This window comes from Triticum dicoccoides, chromosome 1B (genome assembly GCF_002162155.2).
Source record: "Triticum dicoccoides isolate Atlit2015 ecotype Zavitan chromosome 1B, WEW_v2.0, whole genome shotgun sequence".
Classification (NCBI taxonomy): domain Eukaryota; kingdom Viridiplantae; phylum Streptophyta; class Magnoliopsida; order Poales; family Poaceae; genus Triticum; species Triticum dicoccoides.
Window position 1 is genome coordinate 103,924,767 of NC_041381.1, and position 10,972 is coordinate 103,935,738.

The following is a 10,972-nucleotide window of genomic DNA, read 5'->3' on the forward strand; positions in this document are numbered from 1 at the left end:
AGATTCATTTCATTTTTGCAGAATTTTCCCATATGTGATTTTCGTCTCTCTTTTTTTTTTTGCGGCTGATCTTTTCCTTGTAGTTTCAGACCAAAATTCGAGCTATGCATGCAGAAGCAAAAAAGATAAACTCCCACATGATTACTTAGAAAAAGGGAAACAAAATTGCAGACAATTTTCACATTTGGATTGTAGTGTGCACACATGAAGTCTGAGGGTTGCCAGTCTTCTTGAAAGGAAACGAGGGGCGACTTTTCAGCTTTACGTTAGTGGGTGCATAGAAGAAGTGTGACTTTAGAGTCTGCATTGAATGTGGTATAGGTATACTCCATGTGTCTCTATGCACGTGTTTGTATTACAACTTCTTAGTAGACACTATATATTGGTGGTAGAGGTTGACTATATCTTTTTCAGTCTATTTTTATTTTTCTGTGTTCCTTCTTTTTCTTTCTTGCAAATCATTTTGACTTGTTTTCAAGTGTTAAACACCGGGCACCATGCCTCAGACGTCCGCTCAAACAAGAGCTCCTATTGGATTATTTACCTCATGTGAAACGCGCAGGAAGGCAATCCTTTTTAGAGAAATGGGAGAAGTCGTTTCGATTTTCCTCCCTTTGAAATTCTTCTATTCGAGCAAATGAGAAGACCTAGAGGCATTCTCGTCAATTTCTTGGGCTCCCACTGAAAATCCATGACTGCCAGCCCTGCCGAGCAAAACCGAAATCCCTGTCAACTCGTATATGGATTGTATGGGCTCATTATATCTAGCAGCAACAAGTTCCAAAGTCTATGGGTTGTATGGGCTATGGACTCGACATGTCCGAGAAGCAGCACAGAAGAAGAGATCAGTGTTGCGCTTATTCACGATACCACCCATTCCCCAAACGACGTTGCAAATGACAACCAGTGCTAGAGGGCAAGCTAGTAGCTACTCTAATGTTGTGTAAGAGCTAACAAATATCCAACTTACGGGACATGTGTAGCTGCAACAAGCCGTACAAGATAGTACTCCCTCCGTTCCAAAATATAGCGCGCCCACGCTTTTCGAGGTTCAACTTTGACCATAAATTTAACCCACGAGACCGACTGAGGCGGGATCAAAAATTATATAATTAAAACTTTTTTTGAATACGAATTTATTGGTATAATTTTTTCGCCCGCCGCAGTCGGTCTTGTTGATTAAATTAATGGTCAAAGTTGAAGCACGGAAATCGAGGACGCGCTATATTTTGGAACGGAGGGAGTAGATGATAGTTTCCCGCAAAAAAAAGAGATAGTAGATGATAGGAGGCCAACACCATCTAACTTCAATTTTGCCGCCTTTTAGTGCTGCCAACCAAGTAGTACTCTCACATCACAATAGTAGCTCTCGAATTAGTCATTCGATCAAGTCATGCTAAACATTTAACCCAATTTATGGCTGCTATTTTATTGAACTAATCTTAGGCAAGTAGCTCGCTTACAACCGTTTTTGTCCTTACATAGTGTTGGAACCAGCATTTTCAAAGGATCCAACCGGACGGTGACGCATAGGTACTTCGTGTAATTTTGTTGCGAGCATCGGCGGCGAAGTTGAGCATTTTTGCAACCACCATAGTCTGTTTTTGCTATCACTATAGTTTATTTTTGTTGCTGGCGTCGATGGCGGCGAGCGTCGACGGTGACAGCTGTCGGCGGTGAGGGAAAACGGGGGAGGGCGGACGCGCGCAGCGTGACGTGGCGGCGAGGTGCGGCCGCCATGTGCCCATGTGTTTTCTTTGATCTCATGCACGGTGGGGAAGAAAGCGATGAGAAGGAAGGTGTCCGGTTGAAATTTGGGGGTGGGCCGGCCTAGGTGCTAGTGGGTGCATCCGTGCATAGAAAGGGCATGAGTTGGAGTGTGCACCGAGTGTTGTGGGGTATATTGTGTATGTTTATGTGCATGTCTTAGAGGAAATCATCCCGACCTCCGGCGCCAGGGTACCACCCGACCATGGACTCCGGTATCTCAGGTGGAGATGCTCTCTCTCTCTCTCTCTCTCTCTCTCTCTCTCTATGTTCTCGCAGAGTGCTTCATGCTCCGGCAGGCTCCATGGGCGAGAATCTCGCATAACATCCTAGGCTCCATGCTTTGCCGGCTCCCTTGCCTCGCTGATTGTGCCAGCCTTTGCTCCATTCACCACTCGTGGCTGGACTCCGCTCGCCATCAACGCCCGTCCCCATCGCTCCCGCTTCTCTTGTTCTCCAAGTTCGTCTTTGCCAGCTTCACCCCCTTTGTGTCCAAGACTGCTAGCCGCCACATCCCTCTTCCCAAGGCCATGATGTTCGACAAAGCCAATTTGCGTGGGGCTCTTTTGATGGCTGGCCCGCGGTGTCGCTGCTAATGCAGATGCGGATACTACCATTCAAATGGGTAGTTCATGTTGAATATCTTCTCCTAGTGCATGATCAGGGATGGTTATTTACCAAGGTGGTCGTGTCTACTTCGTGATTCCAGCTCCAAGTGCATTCTGGCTGCAACTGTGCCTTGCTCTTTAGTTCTGGCGACCTGGGATGACATCGCGGTACATATGTGGAGATCTTGTTCCGCTGATATCGCCTTCTACCACGGAAAACTCTATTTGGTCTTGCATAACGCTACAAACGTTTTCTCCTATGAATTTCAAGAGGATTGTGAGAGAGTGACATTCGCTCCATTTTGAAAGTGTCTGATAGAGCCTCGTCCTTCTATCGAGGATTGTCCGGCAAAGACGTGCAACTTCGTGGAATGGCGTAAAACATTACTGGTGGTCATCAGATACAAGGCTAAATGTTCTTAAAATTGGAGTGTTTTCCCTGGACTTCGGCACAAAACCTCACATATTCACTGAGATGAGTAGATTGGATGGCAATTATCTCTTCATCAAAGGTGTCAAACCCAGTCAACGGGATCAAAACTAGGGTCAAGTTTGAATGTTACACGGTTTTGATAGTTTTGGGTTGAAATCTAGCCGTTTTGAAGTTCAGGGTTGTTTCCTAGACTTTAGTGACAATTGAAGGTTATAATATGGACTTCTCTCCATCTGTCTGGATAGAGTTTGTGTTCTCTTAGGACCAACTTTTTGGATCTATTGAGTTTATATGGGTGTGGCATGTTGTTATTCTTGGTTTAATTTTTGTGGAATTGGAATCCTTACTTGGTGATACGGTGAACAAACATTTTGTTGTTTTTCTCAGTTCAATTTCTTGCCAAATTGAAATCGTTTAATCTTTAATGTTGTTTCATAAGCACTAAATTTGGTTTCTCCTATCACAATGTTTTGCTCCATTAGAAGTCATGAATTATTCCATGTGTACTTGTATTGTCCATGGTGCACTGTTCTTCTCCCTCTAACTACCATTTTTTGCAGTAGAAGCCATGGGTTTTAACAGACTCGGGGTCTTGTAATGTACGACTAGGGATATCATTTACATGCTAGTTTATTATATGGAGACAAAGCATGGCGTCCCGGATAAATTTATACACTATGATTAGACATTTTAGTTAAAACTTGTGTACACTAGTTTCAAATGCACTATTAAGTTAGGAGACAAAACAAAATACAACACATGGTTCTCGTCTCCCGTGGTAAATAAAATGGGTAAGTTTCAATTATATTGCCCAAAGAATTGGTAGCTCACTTGGTTTGACCGCTTGCAGGCTTACTGCTACTGCCGCGGGTTAGACTCCGACCACACGCGACAGTCTTCACCCTGCCGAGAGATCCCACCCAGTTGGGCCATGAAGGGTTCAACATGCCGAGAGATCCTGATGGAACAGGTCATGCGAGTAGTGAGGAGGGTTTCAATGAAAATCGCTGCGAGACTAAATTGTGGCTGACTCATCCTTGGACGTTGTATGAGTACCTTTATAAGCTTTACAAGTATATGGATGTATGGACTATAGGTCTGATATGCCAGAGTCGGAGCAGTAGATGGACAAACTGTGTTGCACTCATTCACGATACCACCCATTCCCATTACCGCTCCCAAGCTATATGTGTAGGAGAAATTGGCTATATTGATGCAAAAAACTACTAGTGATAGAGGGCTAGCTAGCTACTGTTGGCCTCAAGAGATACTAGCAAACGCCCAATATTTACCTATATACTAGTGGTTGGGGCGCCACCTGGTGGCGCCTCTTGAGGCGGGATTGTGCGCATCAATCTAGTTGTTGTATTTGTTAACGTGTCTATACGACAGTTGGCTTAGTTTAGTGAGGAGACAAGCAGCCCAAGATGATACAGCAACAAAAATCCTTTATGGGCAATGCACACGCATAAAATATATGAGGCTTAGAAGTACTGACATGAGCATCTTGGTGCTGGAATAAATAGGATAACAGTAGCAGAAATGCATTACGAACAATGCACATGCACAAAATCTATTAGGCTTAGAAGCAAAGGCAAGCATCATGGATAATGATAGGCACATATGAACAGGAGTAGCAGTTTTATTGCTTAGACCACTCATTACAGATACGACAGATAGTTCAAAAATAACAAATAGTACTATACAACTATCTCTAGGGAGCTCCATTTGTAGAACACAAAGTGCCTGATGATCACCAATATATGTTTATTCAGGAAAGAATGGCATCCACGCACATACATGATTCATTTGGATATACTCCCTCCGTTTCTAAATATAAATCCTTTTAGAGTTTTCAATAGAGACTACATACGAATGTATAGACATATTTTAGAATGTAGATTCACTCATTTTGCTTCCTATGTAGTCCATATTGAAATCTCTAAAAGGACTTATATTTAGGAGCGGAGGGTGTAAAACACAAAACACTGAAAAACATGCGTCTGAGTAAGGCTTCATGACTACATGCAAATTTCAATTATGAACTCATAACCAAAGATCCCCTGCTAAGAATGACTGGGCGGAAGGCTGCTAAGATACAAAGCATATGTAATACTTCTCGTAGTATAAATCCCACTATTCTTGCGTACCCTGGACAACAGGATAGAGCGTACCATCATTCTAACTTCTAGACTGCACTCCATCTGTGGCCAACCATATTAACTGAATACATGTTAGTTGGAAAGTACAAATGAAATTTTCATTTGGTCATCGCTCAACACTAGATGATGCTACTGTCAGCCATGTCACCAATAGAATCCATTTAGAGTTTCAGACCATGTCTAGGAAAACCAAAACTGCCCTACAGGAATAGTTTGGACAGACATTATACGGAAAGGAAGCCAAGAACTACATTATGTTCCAATTTCCGGGTTGTGAATAGAAAATATGCATTACTATTTGTGTGTTATTAAGAACTACATTATTATCCCGACCCCCGAGTCGCTCCCGCGAGCGTCCTCGGGGGAAACCCTAGCCGCCACCCCTCGCCCCCCCATCGATCTCTCTCCCCCCGCCGCCACCGCACAACGCCACCGGGCAAAGACCGGCCGGCGTTGGTGGCGGCGGGGATCTTGCCCCTCTTCTCGCGGTTGGCGTCCGGCGCGGGATGGCGCTGGGCTGGGCGGGGCCTAGCGGCACGGCGAAGGGCGTGCTGGGTGGCGGCGGTGCAGCTGCGGCTTGAGGCCTCTCCAACGCGCGGCGGCTGTGGCTTCTCTGGCGGCGGCGCGAGTTTCCGGCGGCGGCTTGGCGGCGTGGCGCGGCGGAGCTCCGGCGAGGATTCGGCGGCGGGCTGGAGGGCTATGCGCCGTCCAGTGGTGCTGCCTCCGCGGCGGTTGCGGCTTGGGGCCCTGGACCCCGATCCGATCTGGATCTGGTGGTGCCGGGGTCTGGGCCATGGCGGCTGGCGAGGCATGGGATTCGTCGGGGCTTGTCGGCCTCTAGGCACCATGGGGGTGCCGGCGGCGACGCGTGCCCGGCGTGGTGAGACTGCTGGACGTGGTGGTCATCTTCTTCTCGAGATGGCCGACCAGAGGCTTGGTGATCGGATCTCGAGATCCATCATCTTGTCCCGGCTGCGAGTAGGGGAGTCATGGTTGCCGGTGAAAACCGAGCCGACGGCAGGCGATGGCGGCGTTCTCGCTGTTACCTTGATGAAGGCATCGTCGTGTAACTATTGTCAACCCACTCGTGCTGCTCCGGGGGAAACCCTAGGATCTGGTGTTCCAGATCGGACGATGGCGGCACTGCGGTGTCGTTTCTCTCTTGGGAGCATCGTTTGCGGAGCAGCGCTCGATGTCAGAGGCAGGAGGTGGAGCGGCTTCGTCTTGCACGGAGCTTCGGGGGTGATGTCAAGTCATGCCTGACCGACAGGTGCTACGCTTTGTCATGCCTGGTCGGCAAGTGCTACGCACGACAGATCTTCCAAGGACTTCAAGCTGTGTCGGCTGGTGATACCTGGCAGCATGGCGCTGAGGTATATCAGTGGCGACCGCGACGTGCTCAGCTGTTTGCGCGCAGGGAGGAGGTGCCGTTTGGCGCCGTGGTGGCGTCGACGATAGCTAGACCGAGCAAGGTTGATGCATCAGTACAGTTCTGAAGATGGAGCGGTGGCAGTTGGCGGCGGCGGCATCTGAGTGTACGCCGGACCGGTGAGACCCATGCCCGGCAGGCGTCCTGGATGGGTTCTCAGGTCTTAGATGTTAGGTTTGGCTGCGATGTCTGTTTGGTATTAGGCCCAGGCTATCTGCGCCCCTTCATCAGCTGGATAGAGGTGCTTAGACGGCGGCTTTAGTCTTACTGTTGTATTACTTTGTAAGGTCTTGTGAGAATAATTAATAAAGTGGCCGTATGCATCGCCTAGATGCAGAGGCCGGGGGTCATCCTCCTTTTCTAAAAAAATTAAGCATATTATAACATGCAGTTACAAATATTCAGAATTACGAAGATCCATTTGACATCATGCTCATATTCATCAGAAGAAAATAAAAAGGTAAAGATTTCGCTTACAACTGGGAGTGGTCAGCTTGAGAATGTCCTGAAACAGATCTTATAAAGGGCCTCATTGTCAAGAACCATGCTCTTCCCCGTGTGCTCCTGTCCTGAAGAATACAAAAATGCAGAAAAATGTTGACTTCCTATAAAAAGGCAATAATAGAGCATAGAACCCAAACTGTAGTTGGGATCAATGTGTACCTGATCAGGATTCTGTCCATGAGAGCTCGGATGAGTAGTTAGTTCTTGATGAGATGAATACTGCAAGTATACATTTCTTCCCCTGATATGGCAGGAGCATGATGACTGTCAAATAATGGCATGAAAATCATTGTCACTAACAGTGATACTGGATTTTATTAATTGATCGAGGCATAATAACGTTAAGTAATAGAATGCATCTTTAACCTCTCGCAAATCCAAATCACAAATTATATAACTCTGCCATTGTGGTCAATCACAACATATAAAAACATAATGTAAAAAACAACTCTACAGACAGAAGATCGGCTGACACAGAAGCACCAAAAGGAAAATTTCACTTAGATGTACCCACATTAGGTAAGAACAAGATTACCTCAAACGCAATTTTCCCATCATCTTTGAGTGGAAGATTACCTCCGACCTGATCCACCCGGCCACTGTCTCTTCACTGTCGGCAGCCTGCAGCAGCATTCATCAGTACCTGTAACTAAGATATATGCAAATGCTCTGTCTCGTCTCATCTTGTCAGAAGATGCAGGTACCTTCTCTGGCATGTATTTGAATACAGTTTTCTGTCCTCCTTCGTATATGTTACATTGGGATACAATCTGCAAATGTATGTACAGATTCATTAGAAATTGATGGTTTCAATGCGTGTGGGTTGCGGGCATATAAAACGGCACATTTAGATGAGTTACCTCAGCTCTGACGCTGATGCTGATTGGGGAAGGAAGAACCATGGAGATCTGCAGCTTGCTTGGGGCCTTCTTCCATGTTAGTGCTATCCCTGACCGTGAGTTTGCAAGCCAGCCTGATGTTGGGCAACAGTGCTTCTCCGAGGCATCTACACGCAGGCCGGCTGATTTACTGTCATCATTCGCAGCAATACAAAATGTTATGAATAGCTTGCAGGATGGGCTGAGGGATGTTCTTCTAGTGCTGCTTAAGAATTCGGATACTTGAGAAAAGGTCCTTGAATATCTGGCAGTGGTGATAAACACAAATGCAGGAAGATCTGGCATGCGTGTGGACCCTTTGAAATGCGCAAGTTCGGGTATGTTTGTCAATCTTAGTGCTGTCATGCTCCGTCTGTGCGAGCCTTTTTTGGATAAAATGGAGTCGATGAAGGGCAAGATTGATGTCAAGTACCTCTTATGCAACAAAAGAGTAGACTTCAAGAGCTTGACCGCGGTAAATGCCTCTTCAGAAGAAGTCTCATCATGGATAGAGAGCTGGAGCCAAGATAATGCCAGTGGAAAGGCAAATAAAGAGAATTTCTCATTTTATTTGCGAATGTTTTTTCATGACGGCAAGGGTACTTAACTTGGGAGTGATGAAAGCTGTGGCAGATCTTAAACATATCTCTCGGGAACTCGCAAGGTGTGAAGATGATTTGGAAGCAAACAACGCAATCAGAGATCAAGGAGGAAGTTCACCACAGCTTGAGCAAGATATAACATGCTTGGAGAAGATAGTTGCAGCCTTATCCCAAGAACAGTTCTGCTATGAATCTCAGATACTAAGGGACAGTGCTTTTCTTCAGCGTGCACTATCTTTCTACAGATTAATGATATTGTGGTCAGTAGGCTTAGTTGGGGGATTTAAGATGCCTTCGCCATCAGAATGGCCCATGGAATTTTCTTGCATACCGGAGCATTTTCTTGATGATGCAACGGATTTACTTGCTCTAACCTCTAGAATTCCAAAAGCTCCGGAGGGCTTCCCTTTGGATGATTTTCTCAATTTCAACATCATGTTCATGGCGAGCTCTTCTTACATTAAAAATCCTTACCTGAAAGCAAAGATGGTTGAAGTTTTGAAAAGCTGGATGCTACAAAGAAGCAGCTTGAAATCCACAGCCTCGTTATTTGAGGGGCACCAACTATGTCTCGATTATCTTGTCAAGAATCTTCTAAAGCTTTGTGTGGATATTGAATTCAATGGCTCCCATACACAATTCTTCGACACATTTAATATTCGACACAACATTGCTGAGCTTCTTGAGTATTTATGGGATGTTCCTTGGAGACAAATGGCTAAAGACAGTCCCTGGTGTAGTTGTTTTAGAGGTGAACCTTGCCGACCACAATGATTCACTGTAATCAACGAACTTTGTTGAGAGAAACCTGGAGGTAGGTCTTGATGCGGATGTCGCCGGACACCCTCAAAGACGATCCATAGCGGCTCCCGAATGCGGCATCCCACCCCTGTTGTCTGCGTGCCGCCAATCAATCGATTCATTCATCGTTTGTTTCATCCCCAAATTCAAAGAGAATTCTGGAGCAATAGTGAGAGGTTTGAGAGTGGTAAACACATGGGTAATAAGGAGACCTTGGCTGGAGGTGACGCGGTAGAGGGCGTCGTGGAGGCCCCCGATGGCGGAGCAGCCGAAGCCCTTGGCGGCGGCAGCAGCGGCGAGTGCAGGGAGTGTGCGGTACGCTTGCCATGGGATCCACCTGCTGTAGGAAATAGTGGATGGTGCCGCCGTCGGTCTCCTCACCCACGGCAAGGCAGGATCAAGCCGCCGCCACCTACACGGCAGATCATAGATCAAAACCACCACCGGCACCTGCTCCTCCATTGGCTCTGAGCCACCACCGACAGCAACTCAGCCTCGCCCTCTCCGCCCGCAACCGTATTACGCTTGTTCTGGCACGGCCCGCCCCGTCCGCTCCGCTCTGCTCTGCTCGATCTGGTGCGAGGGGGAGGGGAGCGCCGATGGTGAGAAGTTTAGGGAAGGAGAAAAGAGGTGGAAGTGTCAGCCATTGGGGAGGGCGTGGGTGATGGCGGCTGCAGCGAGAAGGTCACCGGTGGTGGCGACGGCGGCGGCGGCGGAAAGGGAGAGGAATCGGAGGGATGGGGACTCGGGGCTGGGCCGGTGGCCAATCCCTTTCTCTTTTTCTTCTCGAGACGAAGCGAACCCCTTTGTCTCCTAGCTAATCCAACGTGGAACGAGCGAGCGAGCGCCATTTGCGGGACTGTTAATGGGTTTAATGTGCACAGGTGAAGTGTAAATTGGATGGCACAATTGTAATCGCACTGGAGAGAATCTAAAAGTCGTACCAAATAGTAGATGGATAGATGCCAACAACAACCAACTTAAATTCTACCGCCTCTTGATTTAACCAGCCAAGTAGCTCGTACCGATCTTATGGCACGAGAGTAGCTCTGGAATTGGTAATCATTCATGCCATGATACTAGTTTTTTCTGCAGCTGATCTTCTCTGTGCAGTGGACGTACAGATGCGCATTTGATATTGTAAAGATATCTCCAACTCAAGCACATGAATCCACATGCGAGCGGTACAGTTTACGTGCTTCTATTCAGTGGTTTTTCGCTACTATCTCCATACCAAAATATTAGACGTTTTTTAGGCTAAAATAACCTATCAAAACGTCTTATATTTTAATACCGAGGTAGTACTTGTAAATTAATACCCACCGTGAAAAAACATAAAGGCAACTATGTTCTTTCAAATATACACTACTGGAATCTGGCATTTTGCCATCTTCCTCCTCTTTGCCGTCCGCTTCCACAAGTGGACGTCAAAGAAAGGGCAGATGACAAAAAAACTATTTGCCGTCAGATGCTTAAGAGCTAGAAGGCAGACAACAAAAAGCCAGATGGGCCCCACAGGGCACGGCGTGGCTAGGTCAGATTCTTTGCCGTCTGCTTGCTGGACCTTTGCCGTCCGTGAGCGGACGTCAAAGAAAGGGCCCAGCTAACGGCCGTCTCCCCCTTCTACTATGCGTGCCCTTTGCCGTCCGCTAGCGGACGGCAAAGAACGTGCCCCCACTTAGAAACGGCCGCCCCCTCTCTGTCTCTCCGGCCCCACCCCCTCACTCTCCCCTCTCTCTCCCCCCTCTCTCCACCCCGCGCCCCCAACTCACCCGCGCCCGCACCGCC

The 10,972-nt window shown here is 47.2% G+C and overlaps 1 pseudogene; it reads left to right on the forward strand.

Moving 5' to 3' along the window:
* Nucleotides 1-7,769: 7,769 nt before the first annotated feature.
* On the forward strand, nucleotides 7,770-9,389 carry LOC119322017 (annotated as a pseudogene).
* Nucleotides 9,390-10,972: the final 1,583 nt, after the last annotated feature.